Source organism: Hylaeus volcanicus, chromosome 5, assembly GCF_026283585.1.
Source record: "Hylaeus volcanicus isolate JK05 chromosome 5, UHH_iyHylVolc1.0_haploid, whole genome shotgun sequence".
NCBI lineage: Eukaryota > Metazoa > Arthropoda > Insecta > Hymenoptera > Colletidae > Hylaeus > Hylaeus volcanicus.
Genome location: NC_071980.1, coordinates 8,482,753 through 8,504,023, shown reverse-complemented (window position 1 = coordinate 8,504,023; position 21,271 = coordinate 8,482,753). Strand labels below are relative to the sequence as shown.

General features: G+C 48.4%; 1 long non-coding RNA gene across 1 annotated transcript in view; it reads left to right on the top strand.

Moving 5' to 3' along the window:
• The window catches only part of LOC128876134 (uncharacterized), an 85,671-nt gene that overhangs the window by 18,228 nt on the left and 46,172 nt on the right, over nucleotides 1-21,271 (top strand). The window lies entirely within an intron of this gene.

Sequence of the window (21,271 nt, the reverse complement as noted above, 5' to 3'; positions counted from 1 at the left end):
CGCAACTTTCTACGTGGCACTGGACTTTTTCCAAGACCATTCGGAATTCGTCGGGCAACCGATAAGAATATTTCAAGTACTGTTACTTTTTGGATCCTCCCACTCGATGAGGTTCAAATTAATTGCATCGTTTGCAGGCGCGTCGACATCACGCGAGATTAAACGAACGTTTCGGTTTCTGCGTGAAAACGAGACGCTCGTTCGACGAGATCAAGAACTGCTTTTGCAGCAATTACATCGTGGCATTCGATTCTCGCGCGATATTCCCAGGCAAGGGACCTCCGCGTTAAGTAGACGATTAAGTAGCGACTGGAAATACGGGAAACGGACAATTGTAAACAGTCTCAACAATTCCCTTTAGATTCAACTGTTTATTGTTTAAGAACCGTACGCGTCCCCGTCCAGTAATGATCCCGTTACGGCCAGATTATATATTATCGTCGACCCCCGTACGAGCAGGCGTCGTTTTCGCTTCGATTCGCATCTCGCACGTGCGCACGATTCGAGTGCAGATTTCCGGCAGTCTCGCCCGACGAGGGAGAATGCAATCGACGCAGAGATAGAAAAAAAGAGCTGCATAAAAGAAGAAGCGCTCCGTGACGCGCTCGTATATCACTAATGGGCTCGTACATAATGAGATCTAGTCGTTTCCGATTGTGCGTGCACCGCGCTCGTAACCGCCGAGGCGAGCGTGGGCGAGCACGCGTTTTCGGGGCGAAAACGCGCGCCTGAAATTATCGCTCGCCATTTCTGTCCTCCTTCGTCCCGTTTCACGACCGATTTCCGGAATCCGAGAACCTCGTAGGGAACGAGATCGATAAATTTCAAAGTATCTTATTCGGAGAGTAGCCCAGAATTCGTGTCGGTGTAGAGAAAAGGTAGCTTAGGTTGGAGAATTATCGATAAGTATGTTGGTAGCCTTAAACAAGCACTGAGACGAGATCATGATCAGAATGTTGATAAAGGAGTAATTTAGGGACTAGGGAAAACTATGGAATACTTGAAATGAACGCAGGAAATGATAAATTATGTTTGATGGTTACATAAAATCGATTACTAACGAACGTAAACTTGGTTGTACCGAATAAATATTATCGATTTGTTAGCGTCAATTATATGTTTTTGCTTGAAACGAATCGCGCCGTAATGGAACGTGGAACACGGAAATCAAACTACCGCGGAATGCTCAAGGTATGCTAATGCAAACGGTTCCAAAGACGTATTCAGGGAAGTCTATATAATCCGTCGGTTTACATGTCGCACAAAGTGCAAAAATAAGGGAAAAAGAAAAGAGACGTATTGTTCGAGACGCCAGCACTCTTTAAAGCGAGTCCTGTAGGTGTTCGGTGTATCGAGGCGTGCGTTTCTGCCGCGTATTTTTTCGCCCTGAGTCAACATCCCGAAATACGTACAGCGGTTTGTTTGTGTAACCGGCCGAGTCGAATTGATATGGTTACAAACACGGTAAAAGCAAGTATGCATCTGCCTAGCGTCAATTAAGCAACCAGTTCGAGAAGCTGCGCGCGGCCGGACTTAAATAGTTCTAGTCCGTTTCCCTGGCTCATCGTTCGCCAGCGATGCGATGTTTCTCAGCTGTTGCGAACCAAATTAATTGCAAGCGTTGCGGACATAATGGTTCCGTCCATGGGACAGGAGCGCGCGTTCGCATCGCATCGACGAACGAACTGTCTATTCAAATCGACGATTTTCGTAATTACGCGTCCACTTTGAGCGTAATTACGAAACGGTTCCTGTGAAAGTAGCACCGTAAATAGAGAACGACGCAATAAATATCCGCTGCACGAGACGTCTCTTCGGGGACACGTTGGAAAATAGCAAGGCCTCGTTGCTGCGACTCGTTCTACGGCACGTACACGCGACGCATACGCGGTCAGCATCGGTCTTTGCCGAAAAGGGCACTCGTTCGCCTCGTTGCGCCGATATTTGCACGATCCAGCGAGCATTCCGTGTCCTCGACTCTCTGGACGGCACACACGAAATGCAGATGGGAAGTTTTTCTCGCAGAATTATGGTCGGTGCATTCAACAAATTGGCGATTTTTCTTGCTCCGCGGTCCGTCGCCCCTCTCCGTCCCTCTCCGTTGCTCGTCGGGTCCCCGAGTCTGCCGGGACACGGAGGAAAGCTTTATCGATGAGATCGTTAATACGTTCGATCGAAGGATGTTTTGCCCGACCGATCGGACGTCTATCCGTCGCGATCGGCGACCACCCGATGCGCCTTCGTCTCCTCGACACGCTGCAAAAAGGACTTAAGTCCGTCGATGCGCGATCACTGTCTCCTCGATTATTTAAACGTTACTTTCTCCTTTCTTATCGTGCTGCCTTTCCTGGCGCGGCGGTCCTTTTACCCCCAATCGCTTCCTCGTTAGCGTCCCTTCGCTGGCTTCTTCGATCTTACCAAAATTAATTTTCTAATCGATGGATTCGATCGCTTGTATTTATCTATCCGTTCGCTTGACAGGAACCTATCGATACCAGAGTCAGCCTTCGAAACACGTAAATGATTCGACATTGCTTACATTTCATTTATTTTTAACCATCATCGCGTCACTTTTCCACGTCCTTGTAACGCCTCGTACGCACTCCAAACGTTGATTCGCAAATAGAAGTTGATAAATACCGAATCCATGGATCTTCTCGTTCCGATTAGACGCGTCGACGACGCGTGTAAACGAGTGGCACGGGGACATCGGGAGAAGTCGATCGACATACGTCAAGCGACGCGAGATAACGCGGGCTGCGTTTGGTAGATGTCCGACCACCGGATCCGATCGAAGAGGTTTGGTATCGATCATCGCCGTGCCGGTACATTTCGTCTCAATACGTCCGCGAGGGCCAGTCGCGCGCAACCTCGAGATCGTTTTTGTCCCGTCGACCGAGACGAGAGGGAAGAACACCGGGAAGAAGACGGGGACAAGAAGAGGAAGAACGAGGAGGGGGGACAGGCCTCCACGAGGAGAAGAATTGGGACCCCGCACGACTTATCCGCGGATTGGCAGACGCTGACATACATATTGCATGCCGCCACCGACATATTTATTGGCATCTCTATACACTACCGCTAAAACATTACTCCCCCCGGCCTCCGGGTCCCCACAAATGAATAAAGTATTTCGTGCTGTTGGTGTGCCGTTGTCCGGGGCCTAGGGTTTTTGCGAGGACGCGCGTGGACGTTTACAGCGCCGACGATTTTTGCACTGTCGTTTCGCCAATGATCGATGCCAAAATTACGCTAGAGACCGTCTCGACGGACTCTCCGCTTCGATTTGTGCATGTTTCCTTTCGTTTCTCGTCTTTTTCCGCGGCTTTTTACATCGCCGCGAGCATTTTGCCGGGATTCCTGAGCGAACACCCTGTAGGGTATCGATCTCGATCGAAGTTAATTTGTATTCGAGGAAGTAGCAGAAGTCGAGTTCCCTTCTTACGATTCCTGCCTGCCGCGGGGACCCCGAGGAGTACCGATTCCGAGAAATGTAATTTGAATTCGAGGAAGGGGTAGAGAGCTAGAAGGACGAGTTGCAAGGTTGAGCAGGACACGCCTCGCGTTCAGAGCTCGTTTTTATCAGATTCGTTAAATAGTACATAGAAAGGTGTTAATGGCGCGGTAGCTCCATTCGCGTAGCCATGAGTTACGAGCGTGTATCTAGGTTCTAAATTTACTGGGTTTGATAGATGAATCGTAACCGGAGTATCAATGTATTAGAGCCAAGGTTAATCGACTGGATCTATTACCAGCTACCAGGACACGGGCCATTTCTCCGACTGTCCACCGCCTGGCGGATTTATTATTTATCTCGTATCCCGGATCGAGTTACTTTCGACGATATTTCTAGTGTCACGATCGATAGGCCTCGTATTCTGTTTCACTCGGTAATTACAACGTAGATATGTATCATTCTCCCCCGGGAAAGCTGCTACTAGAAACTCAACGAAGAATCGCAATTAATCGGCCATCGGGTTAATCGATCCTCGTGCTATCGCGCGTGAAACCCGCATACGGAATGAAGCTAGTTTCCTCCTTCTTCGAGCGGAGTATTTGAATTTGAATACCTACCCGCGTTCCATAAAATAGTTCCAGTTGATCGGCATCGAGGAGAGAATAATTAGCGGTATACGCGGACAATGAATCAAAGTGTCGGTGGCTTAGAAGCTCAACGGACCGAATCCTTGACCGATACTCGCGTAGATGAATAAGATTTTCACCCAATTCGTTTCAATTTCGAACTTCCGTGTACGCATTCTCGGACCACCGTACTTTTTCATGTTCCTAGATGCGAGAGACGTTTCGTTGACGAATCGACCGTTTCCTACGAGCTGTATCTTGAAATCTCCCGAGTAAAGAGCGCGGGATGTTGCACGTTATACAATGGGACAATTTCTGACTTGATTTTGCGTCAGGCGAACGAGATTGGCAGTTCGCGTTGCTTGGCTGGCAAGCAGGATAGGGCAGGGCAGGACAGAGTAAGCGTACATTGTTATACGTACGTGTAGGTACAGTAGCAGTTCGGTGGCGATGTGATCCTGTCGGAGACAGGACTACGTCGCCGCCCCCACGATTACAGACGACGAGAATGAGGACGAGGATGGGGGCCATCCCCGAACGCCTCTGCCTCTGACAGCTCGACCCTCCCTCTGACCCCCTTCAACCACCCCCGTCTCGATTCCTCTGCTCCTGTCTCAGTCGATAGGTATATATCTCGTACTGTCTTTACCTATCGTAGGAGTACGCGATCCGTTACTTTGAGCAATGGGAATGAGAATCTTCGCGAGCAGAGGCGACGTGACTTCGATAAGGATAGAAATAGTTCTTTCGATAGAGCAATTTTGATCGACCATTTTCGTCGTGAATAAAAATCAACCAACTTTAGATCAATTTTAACCTGTAGAAGTTGACGGGGCGATTCGCGAAGAAATAGTAAGTCAGGTCCGATAATATCGAGCGAATCGACGCAGGAAACGCGCGTCGTTTAAACATTCATCCTCGTGGAAAGACGGAGAGCCATGGTAGTATCTCTTTAAAGGTCGACTGGACGTCTACGTTTGGCGGGGGGTCCGTGGACCATTCGTTCGTTCGAGGCCTAGAGCCACATTAACATTCCACCACCGAAATTATTTATAGCTTCATCCGAGATATCTCGAGATGTAAATCAGACATTCCTCTAATTTGGGATCTCCGGTCCATACGAACGACCCGCGCGCACGTTCAGTTTTAGACAGTTCGAGCCCGTACGTGGGTGGAACGTGTTATTTGTTCGTCGAGTGCTCGGAGATGATTGGCGTGCATCACCGACCATTATCGTTGACTGAAACTGCGTACGGATACTTTTATATCGGACAGTTAAGCATTTCGGTGATTCTAACCAGTCGGAAGGTATCGCGGGTCGTAGGTATCCGAAGATTATCGTTCGAGTCCATGTGCTGCTGCTTTAAAGGGATAGCGAAGAGACGGAACTTGAGTTTTGGAAGTTAATTGGATATTCGGGGTCGTAAGCTTGGGAAGGATGGCGAATCCGGCTTGTTTGAGAGAAGATTCAACACCGGGTCGCAAACTTTAAAGAAATCTCTACATTATCGTCAACTTTTCAACCGCGTCCTAGCGTCTTACCGTTACCGCGTTCAGATGAAATCGGAAAAATCGGGAGGAGGTATTTCTGTCGAGAGAACCGATGCAAACGGGCAACTTCATTACGCGCCACCGCTTACCGAAGACCGGGCAAATCCATCAGCCACCTTGAGGATCAATCGAGCCCACGTGTCTAGCGGTTAGTTGTTCCGTAGCACGACTAAATACAGCATCTACTGGCTACGCGAAACTGTCCAGAAGAAGAGACAGACGAAGAAGGAGATCGTCCGGCGAACAGAGAAAGAACTGCTTAGTGGTAATTGGCGGGCAAGACGAATGGCGGTACTTATTTGCACTCGCTCTTTGGAATTAAAAGTACCGAGCGGTATGCTCATTAATCTCGGCGTTCGCGAAGAAAGAAGATTCTTGGACAGAGATAGTAGAGGGGACGAAGGAGAGAAAGAAAGGCCACTGCTACCGGCGAACGCGTTCTCCGCAGGATGTAATCGCCGAACAAACTGAAGGTCCGCGGACAATTTCCATCAACAAGATTTACGCAGCTCGGACGCAATCAGCCAGTTCCTCCTTCTCGGGGTGCCCAGACGCTCTTTACCCGACCCTCACGACTTTCTTTCGTCTCTGTTTCTCCTTCTCCTCCGTCCTCCCACGGAGCTTCTTTGCTCGTGTCTTCGTTGGAAGTTAAGAGTCGCCGAAGACGATGGCGAAGGGTGAGAAAACCAGAGTCGCGGAGGAGAGAAGACAAATGTTCCGCGTCGCAATATATATTTCTTCGAACTTCTCGAAGTTGCAGTCTTTGATGTCCTTCGTCTACGAAGATACCGAAGAGCATCGGTATCCGAGAAGAAAGCGGTAGAAGAAACGAAATGTTCCCTCCGTCTTAATAATTTTCTTCGGATCTCTCCGAGTTGCGCTGTCCGATGTCTTTGTCTTCCAAGACGAAACGATCTAGACAGAAAAAGAGAAGTAACCGTGGCGGAGGTAAGAAGACGAAGGAACAGTAGGAAAAGGGAGAAGACCAACTTCCACCCCAAGATTCTTCCATCTTCCCGAGGTTATGGTGCCCGACGAGCTGACTCCGGGCGCAGCTACCATTTCTCGGGCGGTGATTGGCTCTGCGGGGGGTGGCGCATGCGCACTGGCTGCCTGCTCCCGCTGTCCACATTAACATTCCTAACCTCACTTCTTGCTGCGCTCTTTGCGCGTGATAGATTGTGCGAGGCGTTTTTGGATACGAGCCGTACTGCCTCTCTGGCTCGTTCCTTTTCTTCCACTTTACGCGCTGCCTCGTTACCGAATCGAAATTCTGCCTGGGTGTTTTGTTCCTAGCCCTGGAAGCGGGTCACGACCGAAGCGCCTGTCCTCGGTTTATTTTTTCCGTTCAAGCAACGATACCCTGCTGATTCGAATTGCAACCTTGTTCTTTTCATTTTTCTTCATCAACATCGCCGAATTTAACGTAGCAATTACTGTCTCCGAGATATCTTCTTTCGTATCGTCCACATCCTGTACTTCAAGGGAAGGTTTCCCTGGTCTACAAGCTATCGATACTTGGTACCAGCAGTTATCAGTTTACCAACCTATCGCGTTTAACGTTGTCCAGGAACAAGAGACTAGAAGGTCTAAGACGTTATCTTAAAAAATGGTTGGTGTTGCTGCGCGTGGAGACTTTAATGCTCGACGACTTAATTGCAGTGCCCAGAATAGATGTGGTTGTTGTTGATCCGCAAAGCAGGTATCTGCGGCATACCTTCCCCGATATATGTTTACCCATGTACGGAGCATAATCGCGAGACTACTCAAGAAGGTGGGTAACCGTTGATGCGAGGGGCATATTGGCTCGACGGGGGTGCGTGGCCGATGCAAACGCGAACGCAACCGCGAACGTAACGCCGCAAGCCCGAGAAGTGGCCCCCGGATTCGTGCTTCAACCACCTGCTTCTCTCGCTCGCTTCCTCTCGCTTCCCATCGTTTCCCTGTCCCGATACACCTCCGCCGACGCTCTTTCCTTCTCGCTACCTTCGTTTTCCACCGGTCCATCGTCGTTGCCGATTTTTCGCTCCTCGTTCAGCCTTTCCCCGTTCTTTCTGCGGCTTTCTTTCCCGCTCCTTACGCTCTTTCCATCGCGCGTGCGCGCCCGCGCGCACACATGCGATTCCCGCATGTGATTTAATGCCTCCCGAGCCGTGCTCCTTATTTATGCACCGAACATGCATACACGCTTAGCTTTAGCGACCGTAGCGACGGTTAAGGCCGGTACCTATATCCTATACCCGGCCGACAAGCACCGGGGCCCCCAGCCTCGCATATACGGACCTCGCATATTATGGAGTCTGGGGCCCCGGCGACGATATTAAAAGAAAGAGCAAAAAGATCCGAAGCCAGAGGTGAAGCGCACACGCGAGAGCCCAAATATAGACTCGCTCGAAATTAGTAACTCCTCTTTGTCCGGTTGCTCGCGTGTCGTACGATAGCCTACGATACGCCGACTCGGGCCGGGCTTATGGTAATACGATGATAATGATCTCATAGGCGACCGGTGGTTGCGAGAACGGTCGAGGACTGAGAAATTCGGTGGGTACCAGCCGAAGAATCTGATCTCGTTAGGAATCCTAGGGGTTTCTCGTGGATTTCTTGTGTCGCAATCGCAGGCTTCGGTGATTCCGAAAACCTGTACCGTAAATCTCGTAGAATAGATGCAAATCGTATTTGTCTCGCCTGATTTTCAGCTAATTTTACCAGGACACTATGTACACGACTCAACAATGTTTCAGCCGAGGACAAAACCGCGTTAGGGTCCTTTCACTTTCCGTTGGACGGTGAAAAATGATCGGTCGAGTCAAATGTTACCGCGAGAATCACGGACGCCGCTCGTTACGCGTGCGTGAAATCGAGCGAGAAACGAATTTATGGATCGCGTCGAATCGAAGACGTAGAAAGTTCCCCCACCTTTTGGGAACTTGTTCACACACGAGCGTGCTCGTCGCGAACGTTGATGTAAAGCTGGCCGTTAAGCGTGTACCTCGTTTGGTTTACACCAATTACGGGCTATCGATGAACCAACAAATTCCGTGCACGTTACTAATTGATAATAAACGGAACTCGTTGCGCCGCTAATTGAAGCGTTCATTTATAATTGCCTCAAAGGTGTATCGATGCGGTCTGAACGCTCTCGAGTCTCAACGCTTCGATTATCCCCGCTGTCCGCGAGTTGGATGCATGAGCTACGTGACACGACCGTCGTAAACTCTCGAAAAGTTTCGTCGGTTCGAAGTAAACAACCAAAAATCGGTGATTTCGAGACAGGATCGAACTCGATTTATTTTCATCGGGACTCGACAAGCTGTTGGCGTTTATCGCGGATCAATCGGCACCGAAACTGGTACGCATTCGATGTAAGAGCAGGTGAACCTCGACGAACTGACCTCAGGCCTCTGTTCTTTCCATCGCAGTCGTACCTCGACCACGTTCCACTATAGTCGTGTTTCGATGAGAAACGTTACGTGGATGGTCTATATTTTGCCGCAAAGTTAAACATCTGATAAGACGTGAATCTTTAAAGATTCGTCGAATGTTGGAAGGAGCCCATCGTTTTCGTGGCAGGAAGTCTTAATACTGCAAATGGATAACTATGACGTGCTGTCTGTTTCTCTTTTATCGAGGATCGCAAAGTCGTTCGAAGCAGGTGGAAGTTTTCGGCAAGGCCGTAGCAACGTGACAGCTAGGGACTAATTGCCGTACCTTCGCTTCCACGTGGACTCTGCATTCCAGGAATGCTTCGTCGTGCTGATACGCGGCCGATTACAAACGAATAAAATACCACGGCAATCGTTCCCCGCATTCTCCGGTCATAGCGAGAGACAGATAGCACTTTACCTGCCTTGACAAATTGTCCCGTCCCCCCTCGCGGCTCGTTCCTTTTTTTTTCTCTTGTTCCTTCCTTCCTCGACGCATTGTCTTCTACTATGTCGCTTGCGTTGTGCGTTTCGCAATCTCTATTGACAAGCAAAAGTAGTCCTCTTTAGAGCTACATCTCAGCTACATCCAAGAACGACTAATTTGCCTACTATATTCCTTTCACCGTGTATTTTATCACTCACTAAATGCATAGTATCAACATTGTCCAGCCATGGAATGAATGGAGACCAAGCATTCATTCACCTATTAGTTCCGATAATCGACGCTCCATCGTACGCTCTATCACTCGTCATTCTCGAAGCCCGTTTTAATTCGCGAAGTCGTAAACGTTCAATTTTATGAACCATAGCGTTAATTAAAAGGATGGCCGAGGAAAACATTGGTTGCCGCGATTGTTCGCCGCGCACGCTGGTGGCCGACGAAGAAAAGTCGACCATCGACCGGTAAATATCTCCGGGCGTAGTTACAGGATTTTAACGCGGCGTAACGACGCCGTTACCTTAATCCGATTTATCGCGCATATTCCCCACAAGCCGTGACATCGCGGCGAATCGTTAACGAAGCCGAGCGTAATCGTCGAGGTGCTTCGCCGCTGTTCGACGATAGCGCGGCCCGAGTGGCTCGGAAACGCCGACGTTTCGTATAATTACCCGTTTCCCTTGACCGGCTACTTAAGCTGAGCACGTCAGTTCCCTTAACCCCTGCGCTACCAGCAGTTAAGGATCGTGTAAACGTCCGAAGCGAGCGGGCAGTTTTAATTGCTACGCGTATCTTCCGCGCACCGAGAGATGATGAGAACGAAAAGGAGTACGATGACGGAGAGGAGCCGGAGGATGAAAGACAGACGAACCGGAGGAACCGCGAAGGGAAGGCACGAAGAAGACGAAGAAAGAAACGGAGAAGCTGTGGGTAGACCAACCGTGGAGAAAGAGGACCACGGTGTAGAAGAAGAAGAAGACGCAGAAGCAACCATGGCGGGAGGAAAAGAATTTTAATTGCCAGGGCAACCGAAGAGCGTCCGGCTTATGGCTATATAGCAACCACCATAAGGTTGAGGTCGAGCCTGCTGTCCGGTACAGAGCTGGGAACCAAACAGCTTGGTAGCCAATGGGATCATATATCAACTACTGCTCCGGTAGGCAGAAACAAAATGGCGTCCGCGATTAGATTGTTTCATCCCGGGGGCGATCCTCGTCTCCTTCGTTTTTTCCTCGATCCTAAAGAAATGTACCTTGCTTCGCCGTTCCGCCCAATCGGACGTCCTCTTCAACCTCGCGTCCGCCATAGTTCCGTTCCTCGTACATTTCGACATTTTGTATCGCACTTGTATTTGACAACACTACCCTTATTACGGGGTTCCTATTTGCCTGCTGGGTTCCTCGATATCATATTTTCTCTGCGTACAGGAAAATCCCAACGAAGGATATTCAACTGGAATTCCTTCTCTTCGAAGCGCGAAGCGTTAACTTTTCCCGCTCCCTTTCGGAATTAGGAGAAATTCGTCGAGTTCGTTGCGCCGAGTGAGTCGTCAGAGAGAACGCGATGCACCAGGACGCGGTGAGGAACACGCATTATGAGGTAACAATTACATTGTGTTCGCGCGAACCGCGTATGTAAATGCACACTCGACGTGGACAGCGCGTACAAAGGTGCTCGCGCAACCAGCGACTCTCACACTGCCGCACGACGGGCAGGTGTACCAACAGCTGAGTCCAGCCACCCACATACACGCATACATATCTGGATCCAACTCCGACATCTTGATGGATACTACCGTGTCCCTGTTTCGCGCGGTGCATTGCTCAAGGTGCACCTTCGCTGTTTTCCTCCTCTTAACGAAGCCCGTACAACGCAATCCTCGAAACTCTATTGTGGTCTACTAGCCAGCGGTAATAGTAGAATCACGGAGTAATAAATGTCGACTGAAATGTTTCCGAGATACCGCGAGCCTGTAGCCGATTTGAATCGATCATCGTCGAGTCTTGTTGCCGGCGGTCGGAACTTTCTTTTCGATCGGACGTGGATGCAGAAATAGGTGTAATTTGTTAGCCTTCGCGACAATGATCAAGTACGTGATTCGCTTTCGACGAGAAAATTCAATACAATCATCCTTAACTCGTTATCGTTGCTCGTGTCCCTGTTACCTGGAGAGAACGATTTCTAAAATCCAGCCAGTTCGCGTCGAAAGCCACGATACCGTCGATACCGATTTCGCTTTCGTTGAATATTTTGATTGCGAAAGAAGGGTACGAGAGAGCTGTCTGTTCATCATCGCAGATGGAATCGCGGATAAACAGAACCCGTCGAAACGATAGCACTCGCGAGGCGCTTAAAATACGACTTCCTCCCGAAAACTGGCGCTACTTCGGTTGCTTTTTTATGTATCTCTAAAAACACGTATCACTATTCCGGATTTCGTTTCCGCGTCGGTGTACCGACGTAACGGATATAGCCGCGATAACAGAACGAAATCCTTGAGCAGGTGGCCACGGTCTCGGCGCGGCTCGACAGGTCAGGATCGTAAACGCTTTTAGGACGATCGTATTGCACATGCTCGTAGAACGTTTTTACACGCTTATATGGGTCAAAATTAGCATCCCCCGCCGTTAATTGCGCGCGAACACCCGCCTCTCCGACTTGCTTGCGTTACGGTAACACGTGTAGCTTACGCGCCTCGGTTAGTCGGTGCGTGAAAGAAAAAGTATTACCCCAGAAAATGCGGGTCAAGAGTTTACTCGAAAATTTTAAGTATCCTGGTTAACCGGGTACGTATAATCGTTACAGGAAAGGCCGCCGATTTTATTATCTAAAGCCTTTTGAGCGAGAAAATAAATATCGGGTTGGCAACTAATGTAAACATTTATCCTAGCGAGTACAACGGTCAAGAATTTTATCAAACAAAAAAGCGAATTCCATATTACCACCTTCTCTAACGTTAAAGCGTGCCGATGCGGGAGGGCGTAGAGCCAAGATGCGACTGATATGAAAATGAATCTGTTGCACAACCGTGCACGGTTACTTCCATGTTCGCGGTACGCGATCTAGACTACTATTAATTACACGCTACTTGACGCGCGGTTACTTTCTCGTAAACGCAGCCGTTCGGATCCACCGGCGGGGTAGAGGGACAGGGCGGAGGGGGTGGGGCGGTGGTTCCGCGGTTAATTTTTAACGACAAACGTGATCTCACCTGCGTCGTTCCGTCGACGCCACCCGTCGAACGCGGCACCGCCACGAGGAGACCGTATTAATTACGCGTGTCGTTGAAACGCGGCCGATATTCAATTACGGAGTTTAAGCGCCGGTTGTTTCGTGAAATGTCCCGAAACGCTGAAAGTTTGTCCTTTCGGGGTTACTTTACGATTATGAGAGTACGTATAAGACGGGCACGCCGGCCCGTAAGACTGTAACAACGGGGATAAAAAACGAGTGAGCATAAAGTAGGCAGTCGGGAGACAAGAACGGTTCCCGAGTCTCGGTTTCTGGCTGGCCGCACGCCGTGGCTCGCGGCTACGTGGAAACCCAGGCGATTAAAAAAATATGACGAGCATTCATTTCCACGATCATAAAATCATTAGCATAAGAATTCCTTTACCTGCTCGCCACGAACGAGCCCAGGACATCGCCGCGTCCGAACGGGAAGGGAAGGAACCACTTGCCAGGCGCCCCTCGACACTCGATTTTCGTCGTGTTTTTTATTCGCCATTCGCCGGCCTGATTTATAAACATATAATGTGACGAGGGTGTGGTCCCGCTACCACATAATGATAGGCCAACGTTAATTACGTTTGGTTAAGTCGTTTAAGAACGCCCGACCCGGTCGGGCCCCGACAGTCCGCGCGACCGCTACGCGAAAATTAGGTACTGCCCACCGGCCGTGCCGCAATATATTAGCGAAAGATTACAGTGTTCGCCCCTTGACATACAACAGCTCGAAAGAGAGGCTCGAACAAAACAGAGCGCGACCCTTGACCTGAAATTCTTGAAGGCAATCGTAGGTAAGGGAAACTAGGATCAGACGTAACCGAAGCATCTCTCTAGTATCCGCTGAGTAAATTTGAAGCAAATACCGCGAATAGATCAAATATCGCAACGCATAGGTGCTCGTGTATTTCGATGCGCGAGACTCTAATTACTTCTTACGCAAACTCGAAAGCCGTGCTTGTCCGCGTCGAGTCCGATCGGCTGCCGAAGGAATCCCAGCGAGGAAAGCATTGTTCTCTCGGCTAGGGTCGCGCAGGAATTCCCTTGGCAGGCCCGTACGAATCTTTTTGTACGAGGAGAAATGATAAAATATCCCTGGCCCGCGCCTTTCTTTCGAGTCGTGCGGAGATCAAACACCGCGTGGCTAGACTCCCACAGTCTAAATGGTGAGGCGAGTTGAAATATCGCGCCGGGCCCTCCCTATATGTTAATCTCCGCATTAGCATAATACCGTGATTCTTCAAGGATCATTTGGAAATGCAAATAAATAATTTATAATAATAAGAGCAGACGTGGCTGTTGTGGCAGGCACACATTGGTACGTCAGCTCGGACCACCTTCGACCACTGTTGCCTCGGTAAATCTAATCGAGATATCTGCGGCCCGTTGCTCCTTTTCTTGTCACGACAAAAACCGGGACGTGTCGGGGATTGGCCTATTTTCTGCCTCACTACCGTTCCGTTCTTCGTCCTGCGAATTTTTAACAACCCCACTCGGACCTTTAGTTCATCCGACGTCTTCATTTTTGTATCGAAAACGACCTGAACTAAACGTCGAAGAGCTAATTAATATCCCAAGACCCAGTGTCCATTGCAATGTACAGCAACATTTTTATTCTGAAATATGTACAAGACCTATCGGTTAAAAGCATCCATCGCGTATCAAAACTTAATGATAAATCGTGGGGAGCGACACTGGCCGTAAGAGTAGAACCCTTTCAAGTGCACGAGCAGTACAGGTGGCTTCAGGAGTGCAAAGGGTTAAAATTCACGAAAATATTTCTATAATTTTTCAATACATGTATTCAAATAGAATTTTATTTTCCATATTATCGACGCATACGTTGTATCAAATTTACTAGTCAATGACAAGAGAACTGTTCCTCGATATCGTAAAACTGTCTGGCGAAGGTAGCGACGGTCGAGCCAGTTTGGAAAGTAGTCAAACAATCCGCGTAACAGCCTCGGATTCGCTCCTTCATTTTTCTCGGGACGAGTGCGGCGCGAGGCGGACTTTATGATTTTCTGTGGCAAGCCACTGGGCCATATCGGCCATATCCAGCTATTTTACGATCTCTAACCAGCCTCGAATTTACGCGGACGTTTATAACCGGGCCACGTGAATGAGACGGGCGTTTCGGTTTCCACCGGAGTCCGTGAGTCGAAAACAGTGCCTTTACAGGACATAAATAACTGTATAAGCATGTGTGCCCGGACAAGAGTGTGGCGCAGGTGTGCCCGTGCGACGTGTTTTTGATGTGTTACGTGTTAATATACCGGAATACGCCTTTCGACTGTTCCACCTAGTCGCTGGTCTTAGGACCTTAATAGCTCGAAAGGACCGCGACCCTCTCGAGAACCGAGGACGTTCCGAGAAACCGTCGCTTTTTATGAAGTCATTACAATCGCCGTGATCGTGGCAAACGTTCGACATTACCCTCTTGCGCGGAGACAGTTTCGGGTGAGATCCGCGTACTATTATCGATTCTACCTGAATATTTTTTTTCTAACGGGAACTCGTTTCACGATAATCTGCCTATTATGCCACTAATTTTCAGTTCGACTCGATTGTGCATCGATATAAGGTACTCGGTTGTTTCTCGTGAATTGTTAAAATTGCCTTTGAAAATCGTGCCTGTGTTTTTTCTTAAGAAAATATCACAAAGTCCTTTAGAGAATACGCAAGTGCATCCTACAGCTCAGGTATGCGAAAGAAATCTTTTCGATCTTACGTACGTACAGGCGATTCTCAAAGGAACGATTGTCTATGGACGCAAATGTCTGGAAGAGAATTCGTCTTATTACACGCATCTCGGTCGAAAATAAAAAAGAAGATCGCAACACGGATACATGTACACCGAAGCTAATCAGAGAGATCGTTCCAACAGGCTGACAGATGCGCATGTATTTTGCATAGAGCGGATTTATAAATCCCTTATCAGCTTATTATCTCGCAAGATTCTCCCGCGTGGATGCAAGACGAGGTCGAAGCGAAGAGAAACGATACGAGAAACGTTGGCAGCGGCGAAAAACGACGAACAGAGAGGGAAGAGGAAGTGGGAGTACCTGTACGCGAACGCGTACATACAAGTGGAAGGCAGAAAGAGGACTCGCGGAGGAAGAGGACGCGTCGAGGGGGAAAAAATGGACAGAGAAAGAGGGAACGATGAAAAGTGGGGATAGCGAGGGCGAAAGGGGGCGGAGGGGGATACAGTGACAAATGAGAGCGACTACAAATTGCACTTTCCGGCTCTCATTCTCATTCGACTCTCGTTTCTGTCTCTCTCCTTCACCCTCTGCCTCTGTTTCTCCCGTTCGTCGGATCGGAGCAGACGGGTAAATGTTCGTCTGGTCCTCCTCTTTTATTCCTCTTCCACACGGCCTACCTCCATTTATCCTCCTTCGTGATAATACTTCACGCTCGAATAACGAAAACTACTCACAGCGGGTCGGTGCAATTCCGGTTATTGGTAAGGACCAACGCAATATTCGAGCCGCTGCCAGGTCATTCGGTACCATGAAGTTTCATTCTCGCCTCTCGCTAGTTTCACGCCATTTGTCGATATGAGATCATCCTCGATGGATGTACATTGTCGTAATGTACGTCACAACGAAGCCTCCATATCTGTGTGCCGCAATAATTGTCGCACGGTTAACGACTAAGCAAAGCTATGGGATTAAAGTGACTAGAACACTTGCTTTTTTCCAATATGAGACCAGATAGAGAGATACAAATCTGTAGAGTAAAACGTTGACCATTCGTCAATGTTAACACCTCAGCGGTCACGAATGTGTTACTTCGAATTTTATCGTCAAAGCGATTGAAGAGAAACAATGGTGTCGGATCACTCATAACATAATTACGCTAAAGAAGCGAGTAAGGCGCGAGCAGTAAGACTCCATCTTCGCACCGATCCATTCGATCTCCGGTTATCCTAATTCCAGAACTGGAGCGTCAGCGAAGAAACACATACGTGGCTGGTGATCGGGAATCCAGCACTCGAGCGAATTGTATTTACTCGGGCGATTTCTGGTAGAACGGTGGGGGCGCGGATGTTATATCGTGGCAGAGGCCAAAGAGTAGAGAGGCTCTGTATTCTCGGTAAGCACTCGGCGTCGTGGCTTGCTGCCGTTGTAATAACCCCCGTAGATCATACCGGCGCACACACACACCATCGTTACGCTTTCCTTCGGTGCAAGAGAGCGTGGTACGTGTGGGCATCGCGAGCACACGGCCACAGACACCATGGTATTATTCATTGAACGGAGCACGCCGATCCGGCTTCGGAACACACGACACAGTTTCACTTCGCGGGAGCAGCCCTTAACCCCTTAACACCGGTCGTTCCGATCGTCTTCGAGATGCTTTATTTATCGTCGGGACCGGCCGAGTAATCGACGCGGATACCAGCGATCGATGCGTTCGTGTGTAATTTAGGCGAATAACGATGGATGCAATAGTATTTTATAATACTTCGTAGACGTCATTTTAATCAATTTACTCCTTAAGCTACGATTTAAGCTCCAACAGACTGCGACTAAAATGTGATGTTTACATTTGGCCTAAATATCTGACCATGAGTCTAACACGTGGTAGAAGCTCGTGGGATTAAAATTTTTATTTATCCAAAAACTTTGTTATGGAAAAAATGTGCACAATTTTCTCACCTTTCGATCGGTTTCTCTGTTACTGCATTTCTAATCAATTTCTCTTGCGACTGTGAGTATGGAGGCATACGCGCAACAATATTTTCGATATCGAAACAGTAAGATAAATGAGATAGTTTGGTACGTCGTGCGAGCCAAGATTAAGACACGAAAATTCGAATTAATTTTTCATGAACGACATCGACACAGCCTCAGCGAACTGGGAAGGGTGGATAGGTGGCGAGGAACCAGGGAAGCGTAGGAAAAAAAAGCGACAAAAGCGTACTCGATGAGGTTGCAACCCGTACAACTCATGCTCGGACAGATTTATACGGGGTCTACTCGAACACGCTATACGGTGAGAACTGTCTTGGAGTTCGATCGTGAAGCGGGACCGAGACATTGGAACCTTCACATCGGTCAAAATGGATCTTGTAAAAGGTTCTTCTCCATTCGCCAACAGTCGCGTGATCTTGCTGCGCCCAAAAAATCGATCGCATCGAAAATAAAAGATTCGCTGCTTCAAAGACGAAACAAACGCTATGATATTGTCGTAAAAAAAAACACGCAGCAGAGAAATTACTTGGAATAGTTCGATAGAAGTCTGAAATAGACATCGTGCATACACTAAAAATACGCGAGTACTAGGTTCTCGGTATCTTTGACACCGATAAATCTCCCTTGCGGATACTCGAATCCTCGCAATTGTATTATTTATGAAACCATCAATAGGGTAATTTATTCGCGGTCCGAGCACGATTCTTCAACAGCGGTCCTCGCGACGATTTATCGCCGCTTGGGCGAAAAATCCAGCGCTTTTTAATCCGGGCTCCCTGTCCAGCGTGGCCGAGTCGCGCGAACCTACAATGTTCGCTGTGATTTATCAATCGCCTCGCGAAGGATTAACAACCGCTGTGGAACCGGTAATAGCCGATCGATCGATATTAAAAACACGATGAGAAAAAAAAGTGGAAAAAAAACGAAAGAAAATTAAAGACGCTGATGCACAACACCGCGAGTGGTAAATTAATGAAGCCAGCAAGCAGAGGCGTTCGTTAATCGATTAAAGCCGTCATCGTGGTCGTTCGATCCGCACTTCCCGATTAATCCAGCCGGCCCTTAACCTTGTAAATATCTCTTGACGCGTTTAGACGCATCCTGGTTTCCCGTTAAGACCGCGCCCGAAGTCCAGTTTCCATTCAAACGTGGTAAAAAGCCGTTCTTTTGTTGGCGTTTTCGTAACCGAAGCGTAGCCGGATCGTTAAGGCGAGTCGCGCGACCGTGCGATGTTGCGCGTGATTTATCAATAGCTTTATGGAGGATTTACAGCCTAGACAGGACCGGTAATGGAAGCCAATCGGCCGTGCCGTTTAATCCTCTTACATCGTTTTACGTCGTTTCCGCGGAAGTCGCGTCGCCGATCGTGTACACGAGGCTAACGACTTCGAACTAGCTCCTCCTTCTTTCGATTTTTGGTCTTGCTCTTCCCCGCGCCTCCGCACCCTTTTCCGTCAATGTTATAAATCATCGCGGAGGTCCGTCTACCTTCGAGACGCCACCGATACTACGAGCTGCACTCGAGAGTGTAGCTTCTCCTTCGAAAAATCGCTATTTTAATTTGAGACGAAGACGACCAAGGGCTGTAAACCCTCGAAAAAAAGAAGTATCTTTCAACGCAGGAAAGTAGGACTTCGCGACGTATTCCCGAGAATGAAAAATTCAGCACTTTGCGACTAATTATTCTTTTGATCGAGGCGCTTTTAGATCGTCGCACGTGCACGGCACGAACGACGGCCGGGGGTAGGTTCTGGCACGCGACATGCGTGCAAGCGTGACGCGTAGACGCATGTGCGGTCCAAGGCGCGGACGCGTTTCTTCAGAAAGACACGAACCGCGCGCATCATCTCTCGGTTCTTCGTGACCATCCGGCATTAATTATGTGTCGTGCTTTTTAATGCGAATCTTGGCTTTACGAGCGGGCGAAAGTGAGAAAAAATGAAAGCGAAGACAAAAGGACGTCCTAGGCGACGGAATTATCTTTTCGCGTCGGGCCACCGGACGATGGAATCTCCCCGCCCAACCCCTTCATCCCTTTGTCCCTTCGTCTCTCTATTTCTCGTGTCTTCTATCTCGCTGGAACGATATTTATTCGGCGTTCTCTGACGAGGGTCCCTCGCCAGCTGCTTGGTCCATCGAATATTTCTGTAAAACGACGAGAGTTTGATTGCGGACCGTTCCAAGCTGACTTGACTGATTGGACGGTCCAGAGTTCCGACATCGAGCCACAAATGCGAATAAAATTCGCGAACGGTCCTACGTTGATCTCGATTCGCGCTGGACACTGTAACGAATCTTTTTGATTCGCGGCGTTGAAGTCGTATAGCGAGAGAACGTAATATGTAATGGAGTTTGTGGGTGGGACATTAAACCCTACGTCGAGTTCTCTTGTACCTCGGAATCAGGCAGTTGCCGTAATGATTCGTAAAAATTGCAAATTTCGAATGTTCCATTTTTTAAATGAACCTCGAACCCTCTCTACTTTCGGATGGACTGCAAGACGCATATTTTAATGTAACGGGTCGAACGAAAGAGAGAGGGGAGGAACGCAAGCCAAACGGAGAAGAATTCGTTACAAAAAGCGGAAGAAAATCATCGATCCCGCGAAGCGATGCAAAGACACTCGGGCGAGATCTACGCATCCCTTTATCGCCATGACATCTCGACCGGGGCCGTGTCATCTCAATCGTCTGGTCCCGAAAAATTCCGGTGACTCGTACGGTTTAGCTAATAAAATCATCTGCATCCGGGCCAGAAATTATCTGACGAATTCATCTGCTTATCTAGCAATAAAATGGCCCGTCGTCTTCTCTCCTCGATGCCGATGCTATCTCCGCCACCTTCCCTCCCTTTCCTCTCTTTCTCGCGTAGGTGCCTAGACACATTGTGGCGCCATGCCAGCCGAACCTCTCGTGTATCTATACACGTGCATGCACGCATCGGGTTCCCTTCTTGTTCGATTTTTTCCATCCGCTCAATACGTTCCTCGGATGGATGCTCCTTTCGTTCGAGCATCGGGGGCCAATTTAATAAGGACCCAAACTCCCCGTATGATATTTATAATCCCACGAGGAAACTGTTTTTATAATCTCACCTAGGAATCTTGGAGTCTCGCCGCCTATAGATATTCCCTGGTTGCTCGCAGTCAGCGTTTAGAATTTTCTATCCCGTTTACTATATCCGCGACGTTGCTTTGACAAGTTACTTCGTCAAGTTTAAGTAATGCTTTCTAAATTTATTAATTTTGACTGGTACTCAAAGGATTAATTACAGAATTTCATCTAGAGAAAACCCAGAGCATACATTTGATTATCATTCAACAAATTTTATAACTAATTTCACAACGGGAAAACTTGAATTTCATTGCACCATAAATAGTGCCTCGAGGATTGGTACAAACTCGAGATCATTGGTCGATACTCTAAAATTTCCTCGGCCTGAAAATTTTGGTCAACCTTTCTCGATATTCACGCGATCGCGAATAATGTTACGCCGAGCTTCGAGCACTAAAAGATTAAACCTCTCTCGTAAAGTCAGGTATACGCGATGCAATAAAACGACCGTTAATTTCTCCGCGTTAAAGTTATTATTTATTGATACGACGTAATCTCAGGACCGAAATCAAGGTAGATGTTTAGTCGGACGATATTCACCCGAAACTGCGGGGCAAGCGAATTCCTCGACGCATTTTATTATCTCGATCGTTCATAAATTTCGTTACAATACAAGTATAAAGTATCCACCTCCGCCTCCGCGGTACGAAAAAGGTCGTTCTGGGTCCGTGGAGGTCCTCCGCGTTCGGCATTGTCATCGTTCGGGCAACATTTCAATAATCAATTATACGG